The sequence below is a fragment of the Cervus canadensis genome, chromosome 23, assembly GCF_019320065.1.
Source record: "Cervus canadensis isolate Bull #8, Minnesota chromosome 23, ASM1932006v1, whole genome shotgun sequence".
Taxonomy (NCBI): domain Eukaryota; kingdom Metazoa; phylum Chordata; class Mammalia; order Artiodactyla; family Cervidae; genus Cervus; species Cervus canadensis.
In genome coordinates this window covers 18559842-18575046 of record NC_057408.1, presented here as the reverse complement: position 1 = coordinate 18575046, position 15205 = coordinate 18559842, and positions in this window count along the sequence as shown.

The following is a 15205-nucleotide window of genomic DNA, read 5'->3' as shown; positions in this document are numbered from 1 at the left end:
GGGTTCTATCATAGCTGCAATTGTATGTGCTGTGTGGGGAAATGAGTGCTCTTATTACTTGTTTAAATTATGTTTAGTGCTCCTGCTTTATATATCTGAGATTTATACACGCCTAGTATATGCTATACTCATAAAATATATCTGTATACATGTCAGCTTATTAAATAGCCAGCAAAAAAAATAAAAAACTAGCATGAATTTGAATATTCCCACATTCTGCTTTTGTCAAAGCAAAAATGAGAAATAATTCATTGTGTATCCTATTGGAAATATAGCAAGTGAAATCCCTTCTATCTTCTTTAAAAAGTGGTTTCTTTGAGACACACATCCTAGGAAGAGAGTTATCCTACCCAATACTGGATGATTTGTCAATGATGGATGGAACTGAATCCAGCTGAATTCCTGAAACCTGGCGAATGAAAGGCAGTGCAATGTCTACGGTCTAATATTTAGGAAAATAACCCCAGAGACGGTTATGGCTTTACCAAGTGAATGTTTATAGCACACTCACTTTAAATTTTTAGCCATTTCTTTTTTAGAAATATTGTTGTGTTGTTGTTTATGATGCTTCTTTAAAACAAGGAGAAAAACTGACTGCAGACATATTCCTGCACATTGGAAATGGCAGGATTCCAGTGAATATCTTGGGAAGCACAGTTTTAAATTTAAATATTTGCTGCCATTTTCTAAGGTTGAGAAGGTAGCAAAGATAGTGATTTAAAATAATATTGTCTTAATTTAGCAGTTTTGTGAATGCATCACAGATGTTCTAAGAGAAAATTAACATTGTTTTGTTTAAAAAAAAAAAACCCTCTTAACACTATCTAGAACGTGGAGGCAATTGGAATAATTATTTCGCTAATCAGGTAGTGGTTTATCCTGAGGCAGAGCAGGTCCCTTCTGTGGGTCAAGTTCAGGGAGCTGGGTGGCCGGGCTGGGGAAGCCGGGAGGGAAGGAAGACACGAGGCTCTCAAACACAGCACACTCCCTTTGTTGGTGGGGAAGGGTATCCGGAGTCCTGGGTTCAATGTTACGCTTCAGGCAAAATGCACTGATTTCCAGCTTCAGGACTGGCCCCAGAACAAGCACTGGTTTCATTGGGAACTGCATTTCCAAGTTATAAGGATCAGTTCGTGCTCACATCCGATCACTTCATCTTCACGTCCCTGGCTGGCGTTCTGTGGTCTGTCTCCATCCCCAGGTAGAACAATTCTGCTAGCAGTAGGTGTCACTGCAGGCAGTGAGAATTCTTTTGGAGAGTTGCTACAGGAAGGGAACGATTCCTAAAGTTCAAAGGGAGGAATTATCCTAAAATCCGGGCAGAGGAAGAGTGGAAAGTGTTTTTAGTGTGTTATCTTGAATCTTGAGTTATTACAGTGTTATGATCAGGTTAAAATGAAACCACTCTTGAAATTCTTCTGCCATGGCCCAAAGCCTGATACGTGCATACCCAGAGTCCTGTCTTAGTTCTACAAAGTAGGCAGACCTCCCCATCTCCACCTCCGGTAAGACCAGACAGTTCTTAATCTGGTTTCTTCTTCTTTTCCGAAAGTGTCCAATCTAGGGTTCCAGGCGAGTGTACCACTGATCAAAACACAGTCCATTATCTCAGTGATGCAAAGCTAATCCAGGCTTTGGGTTGGACATTTTCAATGCATGTCAAAGAGCGCATCTCAGTTGTGACTTTATTAAACATCTACATAAAAACTTTTCAGAAAGAGATATAAAATCTTTTTCAAAGAATGGATATGCCATTATTACGTGTTTATTTCTTAGGACACTGTGTGACTATGGAAGCATTGTCCTAATACTACAGGCATAAGGGATCAAAGGAATTAGCCATGTCAATTGTATCGTGAGCATTTGCAATTATGACTACAGGAGCAAAGAGAACACTTTCATCTTTCCCAGGTATGGAGCACACTCAGACAGGCTGACGTAAGCGTTTAGATTTTCTTCAGTGTCTTCCTGGTTTACATCTCTCGATGCACGGAGGATGAAGTCTCGGCCATCTGCCTCCACACAGCCGGATTTTGCTACTGCAGGACGTGTGGTTTGTATACAGGAGGGTGCATGGTGAGGAATCAGGTCGAGCTTAGACATGCCCGTGCATGCCCATCTGTGGATGTGGAAGTGAATTTTGTCGGATGCTGACTGCCCTCGCATATGCATATTAATTATTCAAATATATTTTTAATTGGATTTACTTTGTCCTCAGGCAAGTAACACCTTGAAATTACCTCTTTTTCCTCATAAATGAAAGCTGAATTCTCTGGAATTTTCTAGGACATCAACACCAGATAGAGAAAGATCTGACCCCTGTCTGACCCTCAGAGTAGAATACCAACATGGTCTTAGGACAGTTCCCCTGGAAAGGGCAATGTTATGTCAGAGAAGGCTGTCCTTGCTAAATTCCAATCCCACAGTGAACAGGGGTAAGTGTTCTCACTACTCTAAAGAGTTCGTACAACTCTAAAGTTGTTTTCACATCTTGTGTTTCCTGTCAACTTTGGTATATACATCAGTAGTATACTGAAAAAACACACACTTGTAAATCAACAACCAAGAAAGGTTTACATAAATTTTAAAAAGGTAAATAAACACATAAACTTATGATGCCAGAGAAAAAGTAACCATTGTGCCTTATTCTATCTTTTCTTTTATACTAAATTAAATATTTGGCTGTTCTTCATACATTCGTTTTTTAAAAGGTTTCTGAAGTATAGTCGATTTACAATATTGTGTTAGTTTCTGCTGTAGAGTAGTGTGATTCAGTTTTACATATATATACATTATTTTTCACATTTTTCATTTATCATTTATCACAGGATATTGAATATAGTTTCCTATACCATATAATAGGAACTTGTTATCTCTACTTTCATTTTTAATTGAAATATTACTTTAAAAATAGGATGCTACCACAGGTGAAGAATCTAAATTTAGGACAGCCTGCAATATGACTTGGAATTTGAATTTTGTATGCTGACTCTGAATCTAAGCTCAATCCAAGGGACTTCTAAAGTGGCATATTTTTATGATCACTGGGACTGTTTGCCTGAATATGTGACATAGACAAGGCACCCTGTTGTAATCATTTTCTTATCAGCTTGCCTAGTGGGGAAGATCTTTATTTCTCAGCAATGAGGAATGATCCATGAGGATAGTTAAGCTGAGGGGAAGGGTTTTATTTCAATGTGTTGATAATAATGCTATGATTAATTAGTATTGCTCAAATGGCGAAGGCATTGTTTTAAACGGTCTTTCATGTTCTTTTCTCATTAGTATTAACCTTGTAATATTTATAATCCCAGAGTCTCAATATAATTTTAGGTAATTTTTATATTTTTATATTTCTAGAAATTGACTTCTTTCAGTCATTTGTCATAAAATAAGTTAACGAGTTATAAGAAACCAGATGGATTTTAAATGTAGACACACGGAGAAAAAACAAGACAATGATGCCACGGGCCTCATAGTAGGTTAAGGTCCAAGGGGCCACTCAAGGTTTCCCAGAACCTCTTTATGGAGTTTCCTTCTCAGAGTGTGCACAAGAGACCAGGGTGGAGCTTGTATTAACATGAAAAGAGAAGTCTTATAAAAGCTCAAAAAATAGTATTTCTTTTTAATGCTGATGCTAAGAAATTGATAAAGCTAGTAATGTTCTACATTATTAAAAACTCAAACTAAAAGCCAACTAGCAGGAAATATTAAGTCCCTAGGTTATTAATGTCATTTCTTTCATGCTTCCTGCAAAAGACTAATTTGTTATGGGGAGAGCTGACAATATAGTACATAGTGTGAAAAATTACAACCAAATGCTGCCATTTCTCTAAGTATGTCCTCTGATGTTGATGAATCTTTTGGATTTTGTAACATTTACAAATAAGTGGACACGCAAATTTCACAATGATGGTGGCACAGGACTTAGGCATTACCGTATTATATGTACACACACAGCCCCCAGACACACTGACCCGGCACACTAGCGTTTAAACTGTGCCTCTGCTACGGAACTTCGGCATTTATGCCCAACACACAACAGCTGTAACCACTGTGATATTAAGCACCATCCTCATCTCTGTCTGTCTATGAAAGTCGCTCAGTCGGGTCCAACTCTTTTCGACCCCATGGACTATACAGTCCATGGAATTCTCCAGGCCAGAATACTGGAGTGGATAGCCTCTTCTTCTCCAGGGGATCTTCCCAACCCAGGGATCAAACCCAGGTCACCCGCACTGCAGGTAGATTCTTTAACGTCTGAGCCACACAGGGAAGCCCAAGAATGAGTGGGAAGCCTATGCCTTCTCCAGCAGATCTTCCAACCCAGGGATCGAACCCAGGTCTCCTGCATTTGCAGGTGGATTCTTATCATCTGAGCCACCAGGGAAGCCCATCCTCACCTCTACCAAGATGTTATTTCACTCCGTCCTTGCTCTTGGGTCTCAATTTTATGAAAAATCTGACTACATTTTGCTATAGTTATTTCCTTCAAAAACGTTGTGCTAAATGTTACCATCTGTAATGTTTAAAATTGTGTTTCTATGAATACTACATATAACCGGGCGTGTAAATGATAATGACAGAGTTCTTTTGTCACTCCAGGCTGAAGAGTGGGGACAGAAGCCAGGCCGTTCTAGTGTATGTTTTTCTGCAAAGATGAGTGATGTTTTGTCTAATGTTGTTGTTGGACTCTCTGTGACCCTATGGACTACAGCATGCCAGGCTTCCCTGTTCTACACTATCTCCCGGAGTTTGCTCAGATGATTACAAAAATCATAAATCTTTATTATCCTAATATAAAAATGCTAACATTAAAAAAAACTCCCAAATAAAAACATCAAATTAAAATCTAAAAAATTAGTTTTGAGAGTACATGTGTATTTATGAGCCTTTTGGGAAAAGTATGACATTGGAATTTTCCCTCTAACTTATCATTATTTAGAGACATGCCGGAAAAAAAAATAGAATTTCCTTTCTTATTTAATTTACCAGCTCAACTTTCACTTATTTTTTCTAAGTGATAATCATAGCTTAAAAAATATAATTTTTTAAACTAATACTTGGTCTGTGTACTACCCAGTAAGGTTTGTATTCATTTCCAAGTCTCATGGCTAGTGAGCAAAGAGAGAGATTAGTCCCAAGTGTAAAAATTGGTTTTCTGTATAAATTGGCCCCAAAGGGAAGTTTTTCAGATCGGTTTCTTGTTACTTGACATGAACTGGTCAAAATCATATTTGTCCCCGTGTCACGTTACTTTAGTGGGGTGAGTTAAGGGAACAGGTGCCCCTTGTATTGATCAGTGATCAAAGCAAAGAGCTCTGATTAGAGGTTGAAGGGGACCAGGGAGGGTGAGAAATGGAGTGCTGGCTGGACAGGTTATTGATGACGGCAATAACCACGCGCAGGGCTCCCGCACCGAGGCCGTGGACTCGTCCAGATGAGTGTATAAGGACAGATACGCAGACCGACAACATGAAGAAGTATGGAGCGCAGCTCCTCACCTGGCAGAGTTATTAAAGTTCATTGAAGGAAGATGAACTGTTTCAATATGTTAAACACTCGAGGCTGTTAAGAGAGAGTTGCTGTCACCAGGAAGGCTGTTGTTTGGGGAGCTTTTGTTGTCTTTTTTCCCTCCTTTTGGAAATTTGAAAGTGTGTTCACTCCAGCGATAACTTCTGTATCTTAGCTCTCTGCACAGGCTTTGGGAAAGCAGAGAAACAGAGCCTCTCTGCATGGACGTGGTTAGCCTCCAATTTCTATAATCTGCAGGTCAGCAGGGAGCCAACAGAACATAAGATGGGCTGGCTGAATATGCTTAAAACATTATCTGCTCATCCCTCTGCTAGGGCATCCTCCTCGTCGAGCTCAGTCCACACAAAGACCTCCACATCATCAGAGTCGGGCACGAGGAGCTTTCTACGCTTCAACCTGGAATCAAGGGCCAGAAATAACCAACACAGTGTGGGGTCAGAACACACAAATTTAAATTGCCCCAATGCCATTAATTTGGGAGCCACAAAGGTTAAGAAAAATCGGTCAGTTCAATCGCTCAGTCATGTTTGTCTCTTTGTGACCCCTTGGACTGAAGCACACCAGGCCTCCCTGTCCGTCACCAACTTCTGGAGCTTGCTCAAACTCATGTCCATTGAGTCAGTGATGCCATCCAACCATCTCATCCTCTGTCGTCCCCTTCTCCTCCTGCCTTCAGTCTTTCCCAACATCAGGGTCTTTTCTAACGAGTCAGTTCTTCACATCAGGTGGGCAAAGTATTGGAGTCTCAGCTTCAGCATCAGTCCTTCCAAAGAATATTCAGGACTGATTTCCTTTAGGAAGGACTGGTTGGATCTCTTTGCTGTCCAAGGGACTCTTAAGAGTCTTCTCCAACACCATAGTTCAAAAGCATTAATTCTTTGGCACTTAGCTTTCTTTATAGTCCAACTTTCACATCAATATGTGACTACTGGAAAAACCATAGCTTTGACTAGATGGACCTTTGTTGGCCAAGTAATATATCTGCTTTTTAATATGCTGCATAGGTTGGTCATAGCTTTTCTTCCAAGGAGCAAGTGTCTTTTAATTTCATGGCTGTAGTCAACATCTCCTGTGATTTTGAAGCCCAAAAAATAAAGTCTGTCACTGTTTCCCCATCTGTTTGCCATGAAGTGATGTGACCAGATGCCATGATCTTAGCTTTTTGAATGTTGAGATTTAAGCCAACTTTTTCACTCTCCTGTTTCACTTTCATCAAGAGGTTCTTCAGTTCTTCCTCGCTTTCTTCCATAAGGGTGATGTCATCTGTATACCTGATTTTATTGATATTTCTCCCAGCAATCTTGATTCCTGCCTGTGCTTCATCCAGCCTGGCATTTCATATGATATACTATGCATATAAGTTAAATGAGCAGTGTGACAATATATAGCCTTGACGTACTCCTTTCCCCATTTGGAACCAGTCCATTGTCCCAAGTCCGGTTCTAATTGTTGCTTCTTGACCTGCATACAGATTTCTCAGGAGGCAGGTCAGGTGGTCTGGTATTCCCATCTCTTTCAGAATTTTCCACAGTTTGTTGTGATCCACACAGTCAAATGCTTTGGCATAGTCAATAAAGCAGAAATAGATGTTTTTCTGGAATGCTCTTGCTTTCTCAATGATCCAGTACATATTGACAATTTGATCTCCGGTTCCTCTGCATTTCCTAAATCTAACTTGAACATCTGGAAGTTCACAGTTCACATACTTTTGAAGCCTGGCTTGGAGAATTTTGAGAATTACCTTGCTAGCATGTGAGATGAGTGCAATTGTGCAGTAGTTTGAACATTCTTTGGCATTGCCTTTCTTTGGGATTGGGATGAAAACTGACCTTTTCCAGTTCTGTTGCCACTGCTGAGCTTTCCAAATTTGCTGGCATATTGAGTGCAGCACTTTCACAGCATCATCTTTTAGGATTTGAAATAGCTCAGCTGGAATTCCATCACCTCCACTAGCTTTGTTCGTAGTGATGCTTCCTAAGGCCCACTTGACTTTGCATTCCAGGATGTCTGGCTCTAGGTGAGTGATTGCCCTATTGTGATTATCTGGGTCATGAAGATCTTTTTTCTATCATTCTTCTGTGTATTCTTGCTATCTCTTCTTAACATCTTCTGCTTCTGTTAGGTCCACATCATTTCTGTCCTTTATTGTGTCCATCTTTGCATGAAATGTTCCCTTGGTATCTCTAATTTTCTTGAAGAGATCTCTAGTCTTTCCCATTCTATTGTTTTCCTCTATTTCTTTGTGTTGATTACTGAGAAAAGCTTTCTTATCTCTCCTTGCTATTCTTAGAATTCTGCTGTTGTTTGGAACTAAGGCCATTAATTTGGGAGTCTCAAAAGTTAAGAAAAATAACTACATTTTTTACATTTTATTTTTATTTTATATTGGCATACATTTGATTAACAATGTTGTGTTAGCTTCAGGTGTATAGCAAAGTTGTACATATACATATACACCATATAGGTTATTACAGAATATCTAATATAGTTCCTTTTTCTGTATAGTAGGCCTTTCTTGATTATCTATTTTATATATAGTAGCGTACATATATATGTTAATCCCAAACTCCTAATTTACCCACCCATCCCGCCACTGACATTTCCGTTTGGTCACCATAAGTTTGTTTTCTGTGTCTGTGAGTCTGTTTCTGTTTTGTAAACAAGTTCATTTGTATCTTTTTTTTTCCCCTAAGATTCCACAGTTAAGTGATATCACTTAAGTGATAGCATATGATATATGTTTTTCTCTGTCTCACTTCATTTAGTGTGATAATGTCTATGTCCATCTATGTTGCTATGAATGGCATTATTTCATTCTTTTTTATGGCTGAGTAATAACTCCATTTTTTTTCCAGTACAGAGAGGTCTAAATTAAGAGACAGGCAACTCTCAATATCAATTTTGCTTCAGGGTTAAGCTTTCTTTGTCTGCTGAAAGGTCACGGCAGGAGTCAATGTTTTTAATCCTTCTACAGTGTAATGATATTTTAGGAGATGTTTGCAAACGTGTAACCAACTCCCCTGCTCAGAACAGCATTTGCTTTTAGCATCTGAATCCAGCCTACTGGCTGGCTGTTGGCAGAGTTAGTGTTGGAGGAGAGTTGGACCCTGGGATCAGGGGAAGGGAGCGGGGGACAGGGGCAGTCAGTGTGCACCACTGCCATTTGTGATCGCGAGTACCAATCAGGCATTTCAAGGAATTCTTCTGTCCCAGCCCTGGTTTAGCTCCCATCTGGTAGGAAAAAGTGACTCAGCAAACCTACTCGCCCCGTGAACTTGGCCAAAGGATGAGAGCTACTCGCCGGCCAGCTGGTTTGTTTTCATTCAAACCTGTGCTGTCTCCAGAGCTGCGCGTCCTGTGTTCTAGCACAAAATCTGATGTTTCATATGGTTTTCCTTCTTCCAAACTGGCTGGCAGATTCACTCCATAGGCTCTTCATGAATACATACACATGAAGTCATGTGTTGTATGTCTACAAGGTCATGTGCTGTGTGTCTATGTGGTTGCGTGTTGTGTGTCTATGAAGCCATGTGTTATATGTCTATAAAATTGTGTTGTGTCTTATGAAGTTGTATGTTGTATGTCTATGAGGTTGTGTGTTGTCTGTGAAGTTGCATGTTGTGTGTCTATAAAGTTGTATGTTGTGTGTCTGTGAAATTGTATGCTGTGTGTCTATGAAGTTATGTGTTGTGTGTCTATAAAATTGTGCTATGTTTTATGAAGTTGTGTGTCCATGGAGTTGTGTGTGTGTCTATGAAGTTGTGTGTTGTGTATCTATGAGGCTGTATGTTGTGTGACTATGAAGTGTGTGTTTTGTGTCTTTGCTACACTTGCTACACAAGGGTGTGTTTTGCTCAAGTTGGACAAAGCAGTATTCTAATTTGTAATAGTACTTGGCATTTTTTTCCTCCTTTTTCTTTAAAAAAAGGATCTAAATTTTAAAAAATGACTTGAAACTTGTGAGATGGTTTTGCAGGACATTGATTCCCAATTTAGACTCCCAGTTTCTTTGATTGACTCCGCATCTCTAAGGTAGAACTGGTCTGTGGAGTCTATTCCACGCTGGCCCCAAACTCATATAAATAACCTAATTTAACGCCGTTTTCTGTCCTAGAAAAATAAAGTGTGTCCCTGCTCAGTGAACCCGAGAGCAGCAGCTCTATTTGAACATGTTTATCGCCAGCATCACTTAACCGCCGTGTAGACCCGGTCTGCGGAGGGGCTGCACACCGCGGCTGGAATCGTCTCATCACCGCTCGGCCGGGAAGCCCAGGCGGGAAGTGGCTGCCATCAGCCGCGGTAATTACCAGGTGGTGAGAGACCAGCTCCCCCGACCCGGTGCCACGTGGGCTCTCGACTGGGGGTCCCCGCAAAATTGATTCCTTCAGGGAACAGAGTGCTCAGATGCCACAACTCTTTGAATGTCTTCCATATGAAAAGCGAGTCAGTGCTAAAGCTGGAGAGCTTTTGTTCTACGGAAGTATCCCTTGTGCCACATGAGATTAGTGAAGGCACTTGGGAAATTCAAGTTCCCTCTGTTACCTTTTACAAGCTAACCCACCTCCTCCTTGAGATGAGGACCCTGAGTGCACTCGGGGTCACCCTCCTGCTCACGGTCATGCCTGCTACATAACTGACGCTCAGTAACTGGGCCCGGGATGCTGAGCTTGCACGTCAGAACTGGCCTCTGCGAGGAGACTCCCCAGCCCAGCCTCCATCTCTCAGAGCACTTGGGACCGCTGGCATCTTCTGTCGTGATCCTCGGTGGCCGGTGTACGGTCTGTTTCTGCACCAGAGAGCAAGCCCTGCGTCGGAAAGGACTGTGTCAGGTTCTTCCACAGTTTTTGGAAAGGCAGTATCTCTAAGACCGCCTGACACATAGGAGGGGCTCAATAAACCTTAGTTGGATAAAGGAATGAGTCATTTACCTTGTGAGATAAACCTGCAGAGTAGTCAGTACTATCCCCACTTTATAGATGAGAACAGTGAGGTTCAAAGACACAAATGTGCTCAAGGTCAGACTTCTTCTCTCTTATCTTCTGTTTTAAAGATTAACATTGTCAATTCTCCATGCCCTAAAATGGTTACATCCATTTGAGGTGTTTTACTTTGACCATGTCATTCCTTGTTAATTTGTTGTTTGGCCTGTAAATATTGCAATCCTATGACTTAACCACATGTTCAAGGTTAAATGATTTTATGAAGTGTGAAATTAAAACCTTGGATGCTCCCATAGATTAAAGACCCTGTTTAACAGCTGTAAAGAAATAGAGCCATGAGGTTCCCTTTCTCTTCTGGGCCTTTTCTCATGGGCTGTCATCACCTGAGCCTGGAGCGAGTACTTTTTCCATGGCTGAATTGAATCCTAACTCTACAAGATGATAATCTCACAAATTTAAGATAGATTTACAAGACTTTCACAATCATACAATTCCTTTTTCTCCCACTAAAATCTGACTACTATGATCATCTTAGGGAAGAAAGGAAGACAGGCTGTATCTCCAAAGTAACTTTTTAATATCATCATCTTTTAGCTTTAAAACAACAAAAGCACCCTGATAGAGCTCCATTTCATCTGATGTATTTACTGCCCATCTCAGTTCACACGTGTGCCACACACAGAAAAGTGTGCATGCACACACACATACACGAACATACAATTTTTTTCTTTTGGCCGTGTGGCTTGTGAGATCTTCATTCCCCAACCAGGTATTGAAGCCAGGCCCTCAGCACTGAAAGCATTATGTCCTAACCACTGAGCCACCAGGGGTTCCCATAATTTGTTCTTATTTGTGCCTTTTCTCCTAAACGTTTTAACCTAAGTATGTATTATTTTTCTTAAGAATCTTACAAATTTTAAGGTTGAATAGCTTAATAATTGTTTTTACCAAAGCCATTAACCTATTCTCACATTCTTCCCATGAATGTTCCTTGCTATTTTTTGAGTGATAATACACAGTTCTCACTCTTAAATATTTTATGATGATTGTTTATAGGAAGAAGTGGCTTTTGGAAGCAATTTTTCAAACCACAGAGGATCATGAGGGTGGGCAGTGGACCCGCAGGGGACGTGGCCCAGCCAGGGGCAGATGACCTATGAGTTGTAACTACTGTCACCTTTCAGGACGGCTTTCCTGGTTGAAAACCAAACCGTGAGCTAGAATTCTGTTCCCTGGAGACAGTAACTCTGAAGAAGCACATTCTCTTTCAGCTCTAAAGAAACGTGTTCACTTCAGCACCTTGTGGTGAGTGTAGCTCTTTATATTTTCACCTCACCTTACACATGACACTGTATCTCATTTCAGCAGTTCTGACACCTCCACTAATGCTACACGGGACCATACAACGCCTTGATTAAACAGAGAAACATCTGTTTCACATGGTGTTTGTTTTTCTGTGCTTCTGGTGACCTACTTCACACATTCCAAGGGTGGAAGTGATTCTTTAAAGGAGAGGAAGGTGAGAGGGCAAAGAGATTCAAAGGGAAAAGCAGAAAAACACAGAACTAAAACCCTGATGCTTCCACGGGTGGGAATGGACCACCTTCACGAGAGACCCGCCACGTGTGTGCTCAGCGTCCCCACATGCCAGTCGCGTGGAGGACCCTTCCCCGCTGTGCTCTGGAATCTGCTGGCCTCTGTGGTCATTGGCAGTCCTGTCCCGGGGCCAAGCAATCTGAGAGAGGGCGCTAGATCAACCCACAGATGGAGAGGGTCTTATCATTTTGAAACTTACCAAGAAATAGGGAATAGTTATGTTCCAAGTACCCTGGATGTGAATGACACACGTCTTGACACTGATTCTGTGCAGTGCTGGGCGCCCAGGGAGAGTCGGAAGAGAGACAGGACTCCATCTCAGCCACAGGCCGTCTCAGTCAGATGCAGCTCAAACGACCGGTGGTTATGATTTTGGTCCTCTTTCCTCTTCTCTTCTTTTCCTGGGATAAAACATGGAATTCCTGAGATCAGTGCCCCTGAACTTTAAGGCTAGTGTTTCCAGATCATCACTAAAATTAAACACTATGGTTTTCCTGAAACATTAAAAAAGAGAGAGAGAGAGACAACACTCTCACAACCAACCTGCCCCTGGCCCCACTGCACACCCAGCACCTTCATCTAAAAAGACGCTTTGCTTTGTGTTATCCCCCTGGGGGGGCTGCACCCAGGGTGTGTGATTTCAGGAGTCCCAACATTCTAATCTCCAAAGTGAGGGCAGAACTGCCAGCCCCAGACTTCAAAGAGTCAGGGCCCTGGGCCTCCCAAAGTGATGTGTATACAGAAAGATCTTCCCACTTCCTTGATCCAACTGAAGCAAGATCTCTGGCCCCTTCTCTCTTACTGTTTATGACATGCTTCCCTTGTGTGGCTCAACTGGTAAAGAATTTGCCTGCAATGGGGGAGACTTGGGTTTGATCCCTGGGTTGGGAAGATCCCTGGAGAAGGGAAAGGCTACCCATTCCAGTATTCTGGCCTGGAGAATTCCATGGACTGCAAAGTCCATGGGGTTGCAAAGACTCTGACATGACTGAGCTTCTTTCACTTCACTTCATTTCTGACATTGAGTCATTCATTAGTTCATTCACTTCTCCCTCATTCATTCAATAAACACCTGTTTCTACCCAGGCCACACTCTGCGTTGGAAGAGGCCAAGCCCCAGCCCTCCAGAAGTTTCTGTCCCCTCAGTTCACAGGAGCTGCTGCTTTTTTAATGAAGAAACTCTCATAAACTAATTCCTGATGAGGTGTTAATTACTGATAAGCACTTAATGTGTGAGGCTTCTTAGGATTTTTGCGTTTTAACAGGAGCCATTTCTTAACTGAAAGAAATGAATTTCTAATGGTGCTAGCTCCAGGGTGCTAAAAGTAAAATTTCAGGGGGAATGAGGGTGCTTCTAGCTGATCCCAAAGGCATTTCTAGTGCTCTCTATGTCCACATTTAAGACTGGATTTTTAAAACACAGAAACATCTTCATACAGATAATGTTCATTCTTTTGCTCTCATAAATTGAACCCAGGTTTTAAGCTACAAAGATGTGTGGTCACAGTCTTAGGTGAGGGTGTGGCCAGACATGGTTATAATCAATGAACTGTGAAGCGTTTTCATAGACTTTATAATCTGCGTACGTACAGCATACTAGAAAGATACAAAAAGAGGAGGATAAAGCAGAGGATGCATTTCAGAGAAGGAAGGGCGGTGGTGATGGGTGCCCAGTGTGCTGAGACCCAAGGCTCCCCTGTGGTCACGCTACGTGGCTCTGGCTGAGGCAGGGTTCGTAGGAGAGGGTGGGCGGGGCGGGTCTGTGCTTTATATGTGCTGCTGTTGGTCAATCACTGAGTCCTGTCTGACTCTGCAACCCCATGGACTGCAGCACGCCAGGCTCCCCTGCCCTCCAATACCTCCCAGAGTTTGCTCATATTCATGTCCACTGAGTTGCTGACGTTATCTAACCAACTCATCTCCTGGTGCCCATTTTAAAGACCAGGAAACTTACACGGGTCAGTCGTGGAAGGGCATGTGGGCCCCGGTGAGCTTTGGGAGCTGCAGGCAGAGTCTCTCCAACAAGAGCCTGGGCCTCAGAGCCCCCAGACCCCTCTGCTGTCACCCTGGGCCACTCCTGACCTCAGCCCCCGAGGTGGGCCAGGCTTCTCCCATCACCTGCTCCTGGTTGAGGACGGCGTCCCACCTGCCAGGCAGGGAAGCGGCCCCGGGGGAGTGTCCCACTGTGGCAGCTGGGGCGCAGCATGGGATTCAGACTCGGACGGATGGAGTGAAGTGTCTTTTTGGGGGGACTAGAGCACAGAACTGTGGAGGATGCAGAGGAGAGAGGTGGGGAGAGCTGCAGGGGCCATGACAAAGTGATTAAAGAGACAAGACGTGACACAGTCCACACGTGGGCTCAGCCGTGCTCCTCTCTTCCTCAGGACTCCAACGTGGTCCAAACCCAGTGCCCGTCTGGGTCCTGCCCCAAGGCGGGGAGACCATGCATCTATCAGGACCCTTGGATGGCTGGTCCATATGCATTTATTCATAACATCCAGTAATAATGTCGATCATTTATTTATATATATCCTGCATCTCAGATTATTTAAATCTTATTTAGTGCCTGATTTATCTTATTTAGGTCCTGGATCCAAGGTTATTTAAGAGGAGAGTTGGGTATCACCCCAAAGCTTCCTGATTGTCACTGCTCTGCTCGTGTATAGAGACATTTGGGTGATCCTAAGTTCCTTCTTAGAGTGGCTTCCACAGGTGCATGGAGGGAGCTCAAGCAGGAGCAGGCTCAGCTGTGAAACTCCTTTATTATCCAAGACACAGCATTTCTCATTATGAGGTAAGGAAGACTGGACGACCTGAAGTAGAACAAAATAACAGCGAATTAGCTGAGTTCAAAGAGAAAGTGTGGCCTGCTGGGCCGTTTGTTGCAGAGCTGAAATCACCTGTGTTTCGGGGGACACCGAGCCACCCGAGGGTCTGGGGCCCGGGGGACGCTGAGCTGTGGGCGGGTCTGGGGGCCCAGGGCTCTGCAAGCCTCCTCCCACTGATTCCTAGTAAGGATGGCTCCCGAGTGCAGTGTGCTCCTTCTGCTTGTCTTGTGGAGAACACGCCCCTTGGTCCATGATTCTGGTGTTCTGTTACCCAGCTTCTACCCAGTCAGCATTCTGATGCTCTCC